Below are 17,817 nucleotides of genomic sequence, written 5' to 3'. Positions count from 1 at the left end.
CAGATGATAAAGCAATCCATCTGTAAGTACCTTGAAAACAATGCAGTGATTACTCAAAGCCAACATGGATTTGTCAAGAACAAGCGGGGTACCGTAGGGCTCAGTCCTGGGCCCAGTGTTCTTCAACATTTTTATTAATGACTTGGAGGAGGAGGTGCAGGGAATGCTGATCAAATTTGCAGATGACACCAAATTGGGCGGGATAGCTAATACTTTGGAAGACAGAAACAAAATTCCAAGTGATCTTGATAGACTGGAGTGCTGGGCAGAAAACAACAGAATGACATTTAATAGGGATACATGCCAAGTTCTGCACCTAGGAAAAAGAAATCAAATGCACAGTTACAAGATGGGGAATACGTACATTACAAGCGAGAAGGATCTTGGAATTGTTGTCGATCACAAGCTGAATATGAGCCAACAATGTGATGTGGCTGCAAAAAAGGCAAATGCTCTTTTGGGCTGCATTAATAGAAGCATAGCTTCCAAATCCCAGGAAGTCCTAGTTCCCCTCTACTCAGCACTGGTTAGGCCTCATCTGGAGTACTGTGTCCAGTTCTGGGCACCGCACTTTAAGAAGGATGCAGACAAGCTGGAGAGGGTTCAGAGGAGGGCAACAAAGATGATCAGGGGACTGGAAACAAAGCCCTCTGAAGAGAGACTGAAAGAACTGGGCCTGTTTAGCCTTGAGAAGAGAAGACTGAGGGGAGATATGATAGCACTCTTCAAGCACTTGAAAGGTTGTCACAGAAAGGAAGGCCAGGATCTCTTCTTGATCATCCCAGAATGCAAGACACGGAATAATGGGCTCAAGTTACAGGAAGCCAGATTCCGGCTGAACATCAAGAGAAACTTCCTGACGGTTAGAGCAATACGACAATGGAACCAATTACCTAGGGAGGTGGTGGGCTCTCCCACACTGGAGGCATTCAAGACAAGGCTGGACAACCATCTGTCAGGGATGCTCTGACTTGGATTCCTGTATTGAGCAGGGGGTTGGACTTGATGGTCTTGTAGGCCCCTTCCAACCCTACTATTCTGTGATTCTGAGAAAGGGTTTATGAAAGGCAAGAAATGATCAAAAGCATGCAATGCTTTCCTTATGTGGAAATGCCAAAACCAGGAAGATTGTTAGTCTAAGAAAAGAGATGTTTGCAAGGGGGAAGATATAGTACAGGGGTGTGAAACCATGAATCGTTTGGAAAAGATATAATAGACAATCATGCTCCTTTTTTACAGCAACTAGTATGTAGCAGTGTGTGCCTTTGTGGGTCTTGAAGCAGAACCTCCCAGTTCTACAAACAGGAACCTGGACTAAGTAACTAATTTGGGATTTGGAGCAATAGTGGCTTGGAGCCCTCTCCAGACCTTTACTGGTAATTTTGGGGAAGGTTGTAGCTCACAGTGACAGAGTACCTGCTTTGCAAAAGACCTTGGGTTCAATCCATAGCATCACCTGGTAGGGCTGGGAAATGGCTGAAACCTTGGAGGGTTGTTGTCAGCCAGTATAGACAGTACTGAGCAAGGTCAGCCTTCCCCAACCTCGAGCCCTTCATATGCTTTTGATTTCAACTCCCATCAGTCCCAGCCAGCATGACCAATGGACATGAATGCTGGGAATCGTAGTCCAAAACATCTGGGGGGCACCAGGTTGGGGAAGACTGAGCTAGATGAACCAGTGGACTGACTGGGCATAAACCAGCTTCCTATGTTCCTAATTGGAACTGCATCATGGTCACCTATGACTTGGTCTCTCTTCAGGGAAGCTGGGATTAGACAAGCACTGGGTAAACACTGCACAAGTTTGCTGAAACAGTACAGTTCACTAGTATGCTGTTTCCCACTCCTAAACTCTAGCCAGATACTTCTTGAGATGTAACATGGCTCTAATTCCCTTATCTGGCCCTGCTGTGTGTCTCCTACACAACTTGAAGCTGCATTCACTCCTCGGCTTGGTTCCTTTTCTCTCTTCACTTTGCACTGGTTTCTACTGCTTAGTCCTTCTGACTGTCCAAGCCCTGTGCTGTAGATTGCCTGCCAGGTAGGGCAGCCCACTCAGTCAAGACAAGTAGATTTGAAACAAAGAAGGGGAGATATTTTTCAACACTGTGAAACTTGCTGCTGAGGTGCCCCAAAACAAGAAGTTGCAAGATGGATTTTTCCTCTTTCACCAAATACTGCTGATGTATTTACCAGTAAAAGACAAACTTCTGATTACTGAGAATATTGCCATATAAAGGCTAGCAACCAGGGAGACATTGATGGTACCTGCTTACTTTTCTCACCCTTCTACCCTCCCAGAATGGTTCTTATTCATGGTCTCGGTGCAGTTCCAGATGTGGGTTCTGTTCCTGCTCAAAGCCTACTTCAGGAAGCTTCTACAGCTAGACTAGAGTTTCGGCAGGCACCCCAGCCCCACCCTCCAACTGTACACTCGAGGGGCATGGCTCTCGCTTTCCTGCTCAGTTCCTTTCCAACCTCCACAATGGGGGCATTTGGGGAATGCTGCTCAGGCTAGACAAAAACAAAACTTTGTTTTATTGTCTCTTCTATTCTTTCTGTTGTTTTAGCGTTCATTCTTCTACATTCTGCGGTTTGTTTTCTTCTCAGTTTTGTCGTCAGCACCTTTGGTGCTTATTATTTTTGGCACCTTAATTGGGATGCCTATGGCCTAGAAGGTTGGTTTCTTCCTCAAGTGCTTGTCTTGTGGTAATAAGTTGCTGCTGATGGACAGCCACTCCCTTTGCCTTTTGCATTTGGGAGAGCATCACTTCGTCAATTCGTGTAGCCACTGTCAGGCTCAGTAGATGAGGAGAAATAGAGTGTTCACCCACACTGTCCCACCACTCCCGTATTGGTTACCTTTGGATCAGTAATACCACGAGCATGATCGCAAGCATCCTGATCTCAACCCCACTCACCCTCTCTGTTAGCACTCTTCTCCATCACACTTCTCTCAAGGAGTCCTGGAGATTATACACCCCTAGAGATGAGGCGGTAGAGCTATTTTCATAATTGCCATGGTTCTTCTTATCCTCATTGCTATTGAAACAGGTCACGATTACCTCACTATCGAGGGTGTTGTTATCCTGCCTCATCTACCATCTCCAAGCCTCCTCCTAAGCCATTTAAACCCATGGAGCGGAAAGATCATGTTCATACTACTTCTGCAGTAACTTTGTCATCTACAGTACTGGACAAACAGTAATCTATACAGTCGCACAACCCATCCTCCCGCCCTGTTGCTGGTGGCATTGTGCATTGATTTCTGCTTTGCTTCCATTTTTATACTGCTGTTTCAGTTGGAAGTTTGAACTGAGGGGAAGGTGGAAGCTGTGCCTCTGGAGCAAGTGATTAGAGGGCGGGGCACCCACCAAATCTATAGCTTAGCTATAGAAGCTTCCTGAAATACTCTGCGGTAGCACAGAACTCATATATGCGACTGTACAGACAACCACTTGAAGAGCTACAGTTGCAGGTACGCATCCTTGTCTTTATTGCTTCATCTGAAAAAATAATATTTTACTTTGTATATGTGCAGAGGGCAGAAGGCTAAATAGGAAGTAAAGAAAGAACTTGGGTGGTGTCTCCACAAGCGATTTACTGTGAGTTTGCTGCGTTTGATGTAAGAATGGGCGGATTCCCTACCTGTCATTCTGGGAGATGCAAATATTTACGTAGCCTATCACATCAAAAAACAGGGACGCAAATGGCGTAATGGACACTATTTGAGGCCGTAAAGCTGGTAGATTAACCTAAATGCAGCCGTAAATGGCACCCACTACGCTATTTGCATCCGGAGATTTACTTACAGCGATATGGCACAGCAATGGCTGCGGGCCGTATCGACATTCACCAGCGATGTGGAGCTGGTGGCTGCCTCCACAGGATCAACACAGAGACGGATCTGACCCGGACGGATTCCGGGGGGAGGTGGAGGTGAGTGCTCTGTTCCGCCACGGGCCCCAATTCCAATTCTTGGAATCCAGCCTCATTGGGGTCCATGGTGGAATTCTCCCCCATCCCTAGTTTGGAGGTCATTCAGGGCACAGGACATCATGGCCATCCTGCAGCCACCCTGGAGTTTTGTGCCAAAAAACCAGTTTTTCTGAGATTACTTTTAGTCCAATTGTTTTCCTTAATTCAGCTTGTCTGTGCTTCTGTTGTGGTGTGCACCAACCCTCCACATTTACTCTGGCATGATAGCCCAGTCCAGGGGTGTGTCTTTCACCTTGCTGTGACCTCACTGACACTAGTCAAGGGGTGTTTCCCACTGTCCTCCCCCCCCCATGTTTCTCCAATGTTTCCACCATTTTGTGGCTGGCCGTCAGAGTTCTGAGCGACCTCATGGTATTTACTTCACCTTGCCTACCACTAAACTCTGGTGGCCATCCCCACAAAATATGGATGTGCTCTGGGCAGCCTCTAACGTTTTTGAAAAAGTAAAGCATAAAAGCACAAGGTCAAAATAGCGCATTAGTGCTACATCGTGAACCCGAAGTAAGTGCTCCAGGTTCACAACCACAGCTGCCTGTGGACTGTAAACTGTATGGATCTTGGACATTCAAAGTTGTTATTGCGTCAGGGGCTAAAGCTTACAGTGCTAAAAATGCCATTGGGTGAAGAATACATATACTTGGCGAGATCGCGGTTCCCAAGGTAGTTACTGAGGAACCTGCAATTGTGCATTTAGAAGATATCCCTATCGCATTATAGTGAAATATTGCATTTGTGTAGTAATACCTATACCTCCTATAGCATTATAGCACTATCGCGAAATAGTGCATTTGAACAGGAGTAGCTATACACCTATAGCACTGTAGCACGATAGCGCTATAGTGAAATAGTGCATTTGAATGGGAGAAGCTATACCTGCTATTGCGCTACTGCAGTTTTAGAGGGACAGTAATAAAAAAAATGGGGGGGAATTGGGAGTAGGTTGCGGAGACAGGCGCTAACACACACTGGCCAGAGAAAGCAGAAAGGGTGGAGCAAGGCAAGAGTGGGAGGGAGGGAACAGGCTGTCTAAGTGACCACGTGGATGAGACTCCACCCGGTAGCCACCCAAACAATTCACGGTAAACTGCCATGTGACCTGCTGAGGGCCCCAGCCTAGGTTTGGGATAATCCAGGCTTTCAAGCCCTGTGTGTCCCCAGACGGAGCAGATTCAACTCCAGTAAAAAATGCAGCAAAGTAGAGAGCAAACTAAACCCATTGCCGTGGAGACCCCCTCAGTCATTGTACATAAACAAAAAGAGAATTTCTAGTCGCTCAAGTTGCCTCCTCCTCCTCCTCCTCCTCCTCCTCCTCAGTAATGAAAACATCTGTGTGTTTAAAGTAGCTATAGTTCAATCTGTTTTCCCTAAATAGTGCATGGAGAAAGTACTACAGAAGAATGCTGGCTAATGATTGCCAAGGGTGAATGACTGGCTGGGGGCATGGCAGTGGCAAACAGCAGTCAAGTGAAATAATTCCCCCCCCCTTTGAAATGCTCAAAACAAACTTGGCAATGTAAGTATGCAAAAATGTTGGGTTCTTTATGCCTGAATATGTCGAAGGCCAGCTGCACTTTGCAGCAGAGTTGTTTAGTTTAATGGAGATTTTCCCAAGCCATTTGTGCTTCTGACTTTTCTTCTCCCTTTAAAACAGCAAGACGTGATAGTTTATTTGTAACTACTAAATGGTCTCTTATGCTTGCTGTTTTGATTTCAGGAAATGCAGGTGTTCTTGACTTGGGTGTGCCACAAATTGTTTAAAAACATGACGTGCACCTTAGAGTACATTGATTGTACTTAGAATTGGTTGAATGCTGGATTTGTTGGTGACAGACTGGAGGAAAGGAAATGCTGCCTAACTGAATTGTTCTCTGCAAGTGGAATTTAGGTTAAGGAATTACATCATCCCCAGAATATGAACACCTCTAGCACTGACAAAAACTTCTGTTTTCCTCTTATTATAGGACAAACAACTTTAACCACATTTTGTGCCTAGTCTTTAATAAAATGAGAAAGAATGGTAGCAGTAGTTCATGTTAATCTTTTAGCTAAACAATCATATCACTATTGCAAAACAAAGAATAGGACAGCATCACTTTTAATGACAGTGGTGATTACTATGGGCTTAACAGCAAGCTTGTTGAGCCTTGCTAGCATCGATTTCACATGATCCACAAATACATTATAAGGACTTTGGGATGCATATTACTACGGCAATTGAGAGTGTGGCGTTGTCCTTGTGTGCTGTCTGAGTTGCTGTGGTGCAATCTGTATAAATTCTTGGCTAACATATTAACAAGCCCTCTGAAAAGCAGCATGATGTGGGTGCAGGAATCAATAGGGAGTGACAATATTTTCACACCCTTGGATAACACTGCGCTTTATGTGGGAGCTCAGTCAGAATTTGTGGGGGTTTCTTCTCTATACTGCAAACATTGAGATGTTGCCCTCCGTTCTTCTTCCTCCCTTGCCCTTATCAAGTGATGCTTCTTTGAATTCATAACTCCCTTCTCATGATGATTTTCTCCAGCATGTCCATAAATCACATAGCATGGGATTTGGCTTTATGAAAGGATCTAGCAGGAAAAATTACTGCTTAGCAGGAGAGAGCAGCAGTCACGTGACTCTGTTCTGGTGTGATCACTAGGTGGCCTCAAGCAAGCCACTATTTCTCATCATCAACCCTCCATCTGCAATATGGAGGTGTTAATGGCAGCTTGCCTTGCAAGGTGGTTGTAAAGATTACTGGGAAAATGTGTGTGAAGTTCTTTGAAACACTCAGTAAGCACCATATAAAATGCTGAGTACTACTATCCTAAATGTGTGTTCAGGTTCACTTCTTGCCAGGGCTACGTAGCTAAGCCTTTGCAGACTCAATATGCACTTTAATAGAGTCTAAAAAGGCTTAGCTACATAGTTAGCACAGAGGAGCAGGATCACTCTTCCTATCCCTGCCTCCAGTCTTCCTATGTTGATGAGCTTTTCACTTCAGGCCTATAGATGTACAACCTACAAAATGTAGGTTCCCCAACTGCATGGAAAGAAGGCTTTGTTCAGCAGAGTTCGTTCAAAACATGGAGGTTGGGAGTTAGGATAGTGGGTGCAATACCACTCCTCTTATTGTATACACTTTATAAATGTTTGGAAAAGGACTTTAGTTTCAACCAATCCAGATCCAGACTTAGGTCTGGTTCAGAAATATGATTACCAATCTTCAAATCATGATTTGGAGATTAGGAATGTGTTACGGGATCATATGTTGCCTCCCCCAATCTTCCGTGATTTGCTGCAACCATAGGTTATTGTGGCTAATCCAAATTGGGGTGAATTGGGTTAAAGCTAACCAGGACTGCCACGGAAGCATGCTTTGAAGTCTGTGTAATGTTAAAACTATGAGCTACAGCAAACCATAGAAAAGGGGGGGGGGAGTTGCGGGAAAGATCATGTGAGGCTGTAGTATAGCCCCAGTCTGCAGGCTATGGTTGTGATCATGGGAATGTTGCTTCTGAACTGGACCATGGATCTTAAAAAATGGCTGTTACTACTTTTCAGTAAACAGCACATCCATGTTGCATGAGTAGCACAGCAGAATGTCCAGCAACAAAAAAGGGAGCTACACTGTTAATACTGATTTGGAGGAGGCAGGGATTGTCATCGTCATCCCCATCCCCCATCCCAATCAAAATCACCAGGTCTTGGGATGAGGTGAATCCTTTATATGTGTTAATTTAATTGGTTTTTGGAGGCACCTGTAGACCTGCTAGGGGCCTGGGTTGTAACTACGCATCACTGTGGTAGAACTTGTGCAACCTCTGTTTCATTGTTGCTTTTTCTAGTAGCAGAGGTAATAACTTTCAGTAACATGTTCTGCATGCTCTTTTAAAAGCCCAGTAAAGACGAAGGAACATAGTCCAAATGCAGTCCAACCTCATTTATCTGAGTGGCCCAGTAGAGTTACAACATATTTGACTACAAAAGTGCGATTTCTCTAGGTCTGTCACTTCCAGTCCTGTTAACTGGGAGCTCATAGCCTTAGGAGATTGTTGCTGCAGGTTCTCTTTCTGTGCGTAACCCATCAAAGTAATAGGTAATGCAGTTTTTAGACACATGCTCACACAGTTGCAATGAGGCCCGCATGCCCATGAATCAGACTGTTTAAATCTGTGGTCCCTGAGCAGAATAGGATTATTAACCTCAAAGGCTGTTTGTGAGAGAGGCTCTCATCTGCCATGTCTGACAGCTGCAGTTCGTAGTCCGAACACAGTTTGCACTCACTCTGCCTGAGGGCAGGTGTGGAATGTGGCTGTCTCAGCTTTATTGAGAAGCAGGCGATTTACACACGACTCATGGATGTGTGTAACGACTTTATACATGGACTTCACCAGATGGTCGACACTAAAATCAGATTGACTACATCCTTTGTAGCCAAAGGTGGCGGTCATCTATGCAGTCGGTAAAAACAAGACCTGGAGCTGATTGTAGTTCAGATCACGAACTTCTTATTGCACAATTTAGAATCAGACTAAAGAGAATAGGGAAGACCCACGGATCAGTTAGATATGAGCTCGCTAATATTCCTAATGCAGTGGAGGTGAAGAATAGATTTAAGGGACTAGATTTAGTAGGTAGGGTCCCGGAAGAACTATGGACAGAAGTTCGCAACATTGTTCAGGAGGCGGCAACAAAAAACATCCCAAAGAAAAAGAAAACCAAGAAGGCAAGATGGCTGTCTGCTGAGACACTGGAAGTAGCCCAAGAAAGAAGGAAAGCAAAAGGCAACAGTGATAGGGGGAGATATGCCCAATTAAATGCAAAATTCCAGAGGTTAGCCAGAAGAGATAAGGAATTATTTTTAAACAAGCAATGCACGGAAGCGGAAGAAGATAATAGAATAAGAAGGACAGGAGACCTCTTCCAGAAAATTAGAAACATCAGAGGCAAAACATTCCAGGCAAAAATGGGTACGATCAAAAACAAAGATGGCGAGGCCCTAACAGACGCAGAAGAGATCAAGAAAAGGTGGCAAGAATATACAGAAGATCTGTATAGGAAGGATAATAATATCGGGGATAGATTTGACAGTGTGGTCAGTGAGCTAGAGCCAGACATCCTGAAGAGTGAGGTTGAATGGGCCTTAAGAAGCATTGCTAATAAGGCAGCAGGAGACGACAGTATCCCAGCTGAATTGTTTAAAATCTTGCAAGATGATGGTGTCAAGGTGATGCATGCCATATGCCAGCAAATTTGGAAAACACAAGAATGGCCACCAGATTGGAAAAAATCAACTTATATCCCCATACCAAAAAAGGGAAGCACCAAAGAATGTTCAAACTATCGAACAGTGGCACTTATTTCACATGCCAGTAAGGTAATGCTCAAGATCTTGCAAGGCAGACTCCAGCAATTCATGGAATGAGAATTGCCAGATGTACAAGCTGGGTTTAGAAAAGGCAGAGGAACTCGAGACCAAATTGCCAGTATCCGCTGGATAATGAAGAAATCCAGGGAGTTTCAGAAAAACATATATTTCTGTTTTATTGACTATTCTAAAGCCTTTGACTGTGTGGATCATAACAAATGGTGGCAAGTTCTTGGTGGTATGGGGATACCAAGTCATCTTGTCTGCCTCCTGAGGAATCTGTATAACGACCAAGTAGTAGCGGTAAGAACAGACCATGGAACAACGGACTGGTTTAAGATTGGGAAAGGAGTACGGCAGGGTTGTATACTCTCACCCTACCTATTCAACCTGTACACAGAACACATCATGCGACGTGCTGGGCTTGATGAAGCCAAGGCTGGAGTTAAAATCATTGGAAGAAACATTAACAATCTCCAATATGCAGATGATACCACTTAGGCTGAAAGTGAGGAGGAGCTGAGGAACCTCATGACGAAGGTGAAAGAAGAAAGTGCGAAAGCTGGGTTGCAGTTAAACCTCAAAAAACCAAGATTAGGGCAACCAGCTTGATTGATAACTGACAAATAGAGGGAGAAAACGTGGAGGCAGTGACAGACTTTGTCTTTCTAGGTGCAAAGATTACTGCAGACGCTGACTGCAGCCAGGAAATCAGAAGACAGCAATGACAAATCTTGATAAAATAGTTAAGAGCAGAGACTTCACACTGACAACAAAGGTCCGCATAGTTAAAGCAATGGTATTCCCCGTAGTAACCTATGGCTGCAAGAGCTGGACCATAAGGAAGGCTGAGCGAAGGAAGATAGATGCTTTTGAATTGTGGTGCTGGAGGAAAATTCTGAGAGTGCCTTGGACTGCAAGAAGATCAAACCAGTCCATACTCCAGGAAATAAAGCCAGACTGCTCACTTGAGGGAATGATCTTAAAGGCAAAGCTGAAGTACTTTGGCCACATCATGAGAAGACAGGACACCCTGGAGAAGATGCTGATGCTAGGGAAAGTGGAAGGCAAAAGGAAGAGGGGCTGGCCAAGGGCAAGATGGATGGATGATATTCTGGAGGTGACGGACTCGATCTTGGGGGAGCTGGGGGTGGCGACGGGCGACAGGAAGCTCTGGCGTGGGCTGGTCCATGAAGTCACGAAGAGACGGAAGCAACTGACGGACTAAACAACAACAACATGGATGTGTAAAAATACTGTCCTAATGTGTACAAATTACACATTAATGTAATGTCTTTTTATTGTGGTAAAAGGAGTGTTGGTGCCTACCATCAGGCTGTGGTGTTAAACACCATTCTGGATCTCCTCATCTTTTTGACCATGGGCCCCTGAGAGATGCCTCCCCCTGCCCGCACCTACAATCTACTTCAGCAGGTGCCTGTTAAAAGCTGGGCATTTAACAAGGCTGATGGAAGTGTGGAAGTGGATGTTTTCTCCGCATCCTTGATCCAAGATATTCTCCCTTGCAACACTGTGTGAAGGAGACCATAGGTATTGGGCTGAAATAGCTATCTGAACATACTAGGTTATTCATATCAGCATATCTGAAAATATCACACCCTTGGGAAATCTTGATTCCCCATACAAAGGAGGGATTAGTACTATTTGGTTTGCTCATGAGGGGGAGCGGAGAGAGACAGGGTGAGGGAAAAGAATCAACAGAACCTCTGTCCTTATAAAGGAAGAGCAAATAGCCTTGCTCAGAAGTTTACTACTTAGCACGTGCCTATGCTGTATAATTTGCCTTGATATCGCAACATTTCTGAAGATGGTATCTTAGGTCCTGCTAAGTAACCAATTATATTTCAATGTGTGTCCTACTTCTGAATTAGCAAGCAGCAGTATGGCCATGCCTTCCTTTGAACCCTGGACCTGAGTCTTGCTGTCTGATGGTAGTTTTCTTCTTCTTCTCCTTCTTCTTGAAGTAGGACTAATTTTACTTTGAGATGCATTTCTAATTCTACTGCCTCTGCTAGACATGTTCCTCCTTATATCCTGGTACACCATGTTCAGCTTTTAGAATCTTACAGTATGCCCTATTTTGATAATAAAGTAAGACAGATAGATGTGATAGGAAGTAAGAAATACATCATAAAGGTCTGCTCTGATAGCAGAGCAGGAGAATTGCTTACTAGTTGAAGCCCACTAGCTTTATCTTTCCCACTCCCCTCTACCCATTGTGGAGGTGAACTGGTATGGGTACAGGCTCAGTAGGATGTGGGCAGGTCCACCAGGTGGTTGTGTAGTTTCCTGGCTAAGGTTGCATTTTGCCTGCTCCAGGCTAAGTTGTGGGGATAAACAAGAGGTACAAGCCACTGGAGTATAAGCAGTGAGAAAGTGCCTTCAGATGTTTGGGGGTGAGGGAAGGGAGTGAGCTCATATTAGCTGTTTTATGTGCTTGGTTAATAATAATATTCATCTGAATCAGGGGTGGGGAACCTGTTGTTGGACTCCAACTCCTAACAGCACCAGCCAGCACTGGTCAGGGAAGATGGGAGTTGTAGTCCAACATCATCTGGAGGACCTCACGTTCCCTACCCCTTATAAATGAAAGCTAGGCTTCTGTGTTCTATCTGAAGCAAGGGAACAGGGAGATTCTTATGCCCTGCCTTTTATGTTTCATAGACATGCTTCCTGTTCCCTCTGGTTGTCAAACATCCTGAAGTCAATCTTGTGAAGAATGGCTCTGTCAATACTATAGAATCCATAACAATGAATTGTTACAACACTAGTGTGTTGTTTTGAATATGTACTTGCATATTAAAAAAGAAAAGAAAAGAAACCCCACATAAACCTCTTTGTTGGCTGGGGAGTACCACATAATGTAGTTTATTGATCAATAATAGCACACATTTCAGGGGGACTCTTAATCTGGATTCCTCCTAAGCATTACCTGCAGCGAAGCTGCTTTGCAACTGGAAGATATAGTACTTGCTTTTTCCCTGCCACCATCTCTCTTCCTATCCATGGGGTTATAACCATAAATTCAGCAAGAGTCGCAACCACAGTGACTGAATTCTGTTATGGAGCAGTGCCGAAAAGGAGACAATGTGCAAATAAATTGCAGACTGTAGATGACTGATGTTGTTAAAGACTAAAAGCTTCCTGTGCTCATGTAATGTTCATAAAATGAAATGACAAGCCCCTCACCTCACTTTCCAAGGACTGCAGTTTAGAAGAGACTATGTAGGAAAATACAAAATGGCTTAATTGACTTGCAGTATTTAATACAGACATTTAGTTGACCTGCTGCCACTGTCATTTTCCTGTTTATATTTATTCATGTAGGGTTGGATCCTGAAAACATTTGCAGAGTCTTGGTACCTGCTTGTCCACTACCCCATCTTCCAGTTGTCTTTTTTTTATCTCTCTCAGGAAGTGGTTCATTTCATCCAGGCATTTAAGACCTCATCTGTAGACAAAAATAAGCAGAGTTACCAAGTCAGACATGTCAGGATTTACAGCCAAATCTAAATTACAGCACCTGAAAGCCTCCACTTAATATAATGTCATCCTCTTAACAGCTGGCGCCAGTGATGCCAATCCCTAATGCAAAACCAGGCAGCATTTAAGTCTACCTTAGGAAATCTTAAACTTTGAGTAGTTTCATTTTGGCACATTTCTTGTTCTTCCTATAGGAATAGGGTTTAGGCTGGGCAGTTTTGCTAAGAATGCTACCTTACCTCAAGAATCGCAGGTTGTGTTTCTCTTGCCTGGGGGGTCTGCAAATGAATATGGCTGTGTGGCTCTTCCACTGATTTTACATATTGTTTGCTTATTCCCATGGATTAAAGGGTGCACAAAAATGCATTTTTCAAGGGTCTAGCAGTATTTCACACAGAGCCTTCTGGAGTGCTTTACATGTGCTCTGGGATAATCAAGGGTTAGTTTGCTATGTATGAAGGAGGAGCCATCTAATCCAGTCCAGTGAGGACAGGTGCACGTCAACAATAAATTTTAATAATCAATCTGGAAAGAGTATGGAAAATGGCCACAAAATGATCAGAGACCTAAACTTCCTTCAGTATTGGAGGAACCTAAAAACAAAAACAAGCACACAAACGAAGACTAGGGCTTGAGTTTTAAAAAAGGAAATGGCTGTGGCAAATGTTGAAGGATGTGGAAATGTGAATCAGTACTTTTTGTATCGTGTTGGATAATACAAGAACTAGAGATCACCACTGAAAAAGTTTTAAGGCTAGCTGTAGGAAAAATTCCTTTCCATCCACTGTAAATTTCATCTTTGGCACCTCTGCCAAGGGAAAAATCAATGGCAAATAGTATGTTAAAAAAGAACTAGCGCAGTGACAAAGTCTATTGACTGGGGGCTCTTCACCCAGCTGTCTCTGCCCATTGCAGGTGTTTAAAAGTCAACCCGTTGTGGCATCAGTCTCTTCAACAACTGAGCTGAGCCCGTTGTGCGTGTGCCAGCCACACACACTGGGCCACGATAGGCTTCTGACACACCATCGTGAACAAATGAGTTATGTATTATCAATACCTTTCAGTTCTAGCAATTCAGTGTTTCATTCCAGAATGCAAGCACTTACTGAAGTTACTTTCAATGGTCTGGATCCAGATTTAACCTGGATCACTGCACTGACGGAAGTAGACTTCCTCGCCCCTCCTTCCCACGGCAGCCCTTCTAGCCATCTGAAAATGCTATATGGAGAGTCAGGAGAACCTGCTAGATGGGATGAGCTGTGATGTGGAGGGGAGGGGGATCCCCCAAAATTGGGCAGAGACCTTCCACGAGAGGAGCCCTTCCACTCACAGAAGGTAGATCCTGGATCCAACCCAATATTTATAACTGAGCTTATACCAAGACCAAACAATACTTGTTCAATATAACCGATAGAAATCTTTAACATCTCTTTCTGGAACAGGATCAATTGCATCAGCACCTGTATTGTTTCCTAGTTTTAATCCAATGAAGAAATAAATGGCTTCCTTCCAAAATCCTTCCAAAATATGTTGCTTGCCCTTCATAAAGTCTGATTAGATTGAATGGAAATTCCCATTAGTGACTAAAACGTTCTTGATGAAAAAACATAATGGATCCCTCCCCTTTTAAGTTCTCATGGATGCAAGCAGAGAGACAGGCATAAAATGTATTGTTTTAAATGCAAATGTTAATCCATCTTTCCTCCCCAGAGTCATAGTGCTAAATGCTAATCGGATCTTTCTTGTTATTGGCTAGTTCGTTGTGCTTCTCCCGGCCTACTGAGATTGGGAAATGTGGACACATGGAAGTGGTGGGAGGAAGAAGGAAGAAAGAAGGGGAGAAAGCAACTGATTAGTTGACAGTTAAGTGAAAGAGAAGCCAGTTAGAACTGCAACTGAAGTTTCCAGGGGTGGATTGTGGGGGAAGAATGGGGGAAGGCAGGAAGTGTTTGGACAAAAGAAGCAATTGGTTCACCCCCCACCCATTCCCTTAATCCATTGGGGGTCCCATTTGGGGTCAAAAAGAAAAGTTAAATACTTAAATAAAAATAGATAAAGTAGATCATTCAGATATTAACACTGAATATTGAAAAGAGCACTCTTCACCTCTAGAGGACTGATAGGGTTTCTGTTTGGATTGGTTTTAAAGAAATTTATTTTGTGACTTGGACTGCTAGAATTAGGGAAATTGGAGGGGTCGGAGAGAGAAGATAACCATGGGAAGGACCGAGTTCAGCCCTTCTATTGAAAACGTAGGTAAAACATTGCTTGGAGGCAACCTTCTTTTGGATTTTAAGTCTCTAGGGAGGAGGTGAGAAAAGACACTCTGCAGATGTTCAGAGGTACGTTTCTTCCTATATTCTAGGACTCCACCCTGGAATTGAAAACACTCCTTTGCTGGGCTATGTTGGGTCTTAGCACAAATTAAATCCAGGGAGGGCAGAGAGCTTTCCTATAACTAGAAGGTATGAGGGCAGGGTTTTTTTGGGTGTGTGTGTGTGTGTGTGTGTGTGTAATGAATCTGAGCATGTGGAGATATCTAGCAGCTCAGATTCAGAATGGGAACAGCCAGAACAGGGGGAGGCTCCCTCCCTAGTGAGCTCAGATATGGCAAGGCCTTCTCCCCAAGACCTTGGCTCACGGATGGCTCAGCCTGAATGCCCCCCACCTTTCCTTCTCCATGAGAACCCAGGTTTCCGGGGAAGAGGAGAGTGAGGGGCGTGACTTGAGGGATGCTAGGGTCCATCGCAGAGTGAAATGGGAAAAGTTAGAGGCAGAGCTCAGACGCTTCACCAGGTTGGCTATGTGTGAAAGCCTACATAGGAGGGAGCCAAGGAAGAGGCATCCCTGCCAAGCTATTCTGGCAGAGAAGTTCTTGTTCAGACTGCTGGCAACTTCTCTAACTTCTGCTTCAGCTCCCTTATTGATTTCGTAATTGTGTGGAGTAGCTGTCTTCATTGTAGTCTGAGAGTTCCCTAGAATTTGCATTTGTAAGGAAGCTAGTCGTTAATCAATAAAGTAGTGAACCTGAAGCCTGGAGTGTGTTGATTGTGAAGGGGGAGGACGAACGAAACTGACAGCGGGCTGTTTTTGTGAAGGGTTTCTGGGAAGAAAATGTGGGGGAAATTTACAGGTGGATTGATCCATGGAGGAAAAGAATATATGTGCTCCATATAGTCAGGGCTACTCGTATCACTTACCTTATTGCTTATTTGGCTTCAGAATTATCTGCCATGGAGTCATTGATCTTCAGCTAGCCACTTGTTCTCAGCCATAAAATGGGCCAATGTCCTTTAATTGGTATGAATGCAATATAGTGCATTATATGCGTTTTTCCTTGACTTATGTGCTTGCCTCACTAATGTTGTCATCTGGAGCTTACATGTTGTAGTTCCTGCTTGTGGCACATCTGAGTCCTGCTTATATGGGCCAGCCCTACCATATGTCTGCCAGGCCATACTGCTGGTCTGCTGGACTTTTCCCATAGCCTTGCCCTCTAATGTACAGGAGCGTCCCTGTTTCCATCTTTAAAAAGTTGGAGGTATTGTGGTGCGTGTCCTGCTTTACAGAGGACACCCCTCTATTTGAAGGCCTATTCAGGCCAAGTCTGGTTTAAAGAATCCTCAGAAGGGAGAGCCGGGGTCTTGAAGTTGCTCATCAGAAGTTAGCAGATTGAACAGGCACACAGACCACCTGGTTATAGGCTTCCTAACTATGGTGAGATGCAATTGTGTTTCTGTTTACACTATAGTAATTATTTCTAAATTATATCTATCCATCTGAATTCATGTATGCAAATCTTATGCAAATCTGTCCTGTTTTGTCCTCTTTATTTGGTGATGCTCAAGTGATCACCCTAGTTGGGGGAGGATGTATTTACAGAGGAAATTCCTAGAATAAAATGTTATTTCTACAGTACTACAGTATTTTCTGCCTGTAGCTCCTTGGTGTAAGCTAAACACTTTAAAAAGAATCCCAAACACTACATGTGTCTGAAATGTTTAGTTGACATATATGTGGAAAACTAGGACTCAAGCAAGTCTGCCTACTTCATACATTGCTTGAAAGTCTTTTGCAATTTGTTGCCAATTTAAATGGGGGCAAATTTAAGGTTTTTAGTTTTTCTTTTCTTTTAAGAAGCCAGTTAGATAATGACCTGTACTCAGCAGTAGTAACAGAATTATCACTGCATTAAACTGTTGCTGATGAAAACAAAACCATGGTGGCAAGAACAATTGCAAATCCAGCAGCACTTAATCACTTATTCTTCCTATCTTGGCTACTGTTGTGACATTTCAAGAAGTCTGTGGGTAGCATAAGACATTAGCTTTAGTTTCTGTGGGCTGAGAACTGTCCAGGCTAGTAGGATTTACATGGTATTTAAACAGGGTTATTTAAAGTGGTTAGAGATCCATTCCAAGCTAGATGATGTTCAAGTCTAAATCCAGTTGAGTGAGGGACTATCTAGCTGATAAAGTTTTCTGGCCTTACCCATTTTATACTGGACAATCAAATAATGCTTTTGAAAGTAGACTTTTAGTTGATTAAATGAGAACAAAATCTTTTTAAATGGGCAGGCATGTGATAGAACTTTGGAACTTTCCTTAATTGTCACTTAGTAGTAATTCTGGGCCACGTGTGTTCCTAGCAGAGTTAAGGGGAATCTTGATAATTTAACATGTGCCTTGTGTCATAAGCTCCTTTGGTATCCAGGGCCCAGATCAAGAGTCTTCAAACTCCTGGGCATGTTTTTGAGAGTATGTTATGGGTGCTCTCACAACATGGCTGGCATGGTGGGCTTGCCCATTCACTGCTATGGTGGGTGTGGCCAGTAATAAACACCCATTTGCCAGAAGGCTAAAAGTAGCTTGCCGAAGAACCTAAATATAAGACAGAATGGGGTTTGAGCTCCAAAACACAAAACGGTTCCTTTGAACCCAGAGTCTTCTGCTTAGACA

General features: G+C 43.7%; 1 protein-coding gene across 6 annotated transcripts in view; it reads left to right on the top strand.

The window, feature by feature from the left end:
* RASSF7 (Ras association domain family member 7) overlaps positions 1 to 17,817 on the top strand; it is an 81,374-nt gene that overhangs the window by 44,879 nt on the left and 18,678 nt on the right. The window contains exon 2 of one of the 6 annotated variants that reach the window (XM_084857211.1): positions 14,616 to 14,721. The exons of the other annotated variants lie outside the window; for them this stretch is intronic. The gene's annotated coding sequence lies outside the window, so the exon portion shown is untranslated. The remainder of the gene's footprint in view (positions 1 to 14,615; positions 14,722 to 17,817) is intronic. 6 annotated transcript variants of the gene reach the window in all.

This window comes from Heloderma suspectum, chromosome 1 (assembly GCF_057233095.1).
Source record: "Heloderma suspectum isolate Gila_16-S chromosome 1, 16-S_ref, whole genome shotgun sequence".
NCBI classification, from domain to species: Eukaryota; Metazoa; Chordata; class Lepidosauria; order Squamata; family Helodermatidae; genus Heloderma; species Heloderma suspectum.
This window is presented reverse-complemented; position numbering and strand designations above follow the sequence as displayed.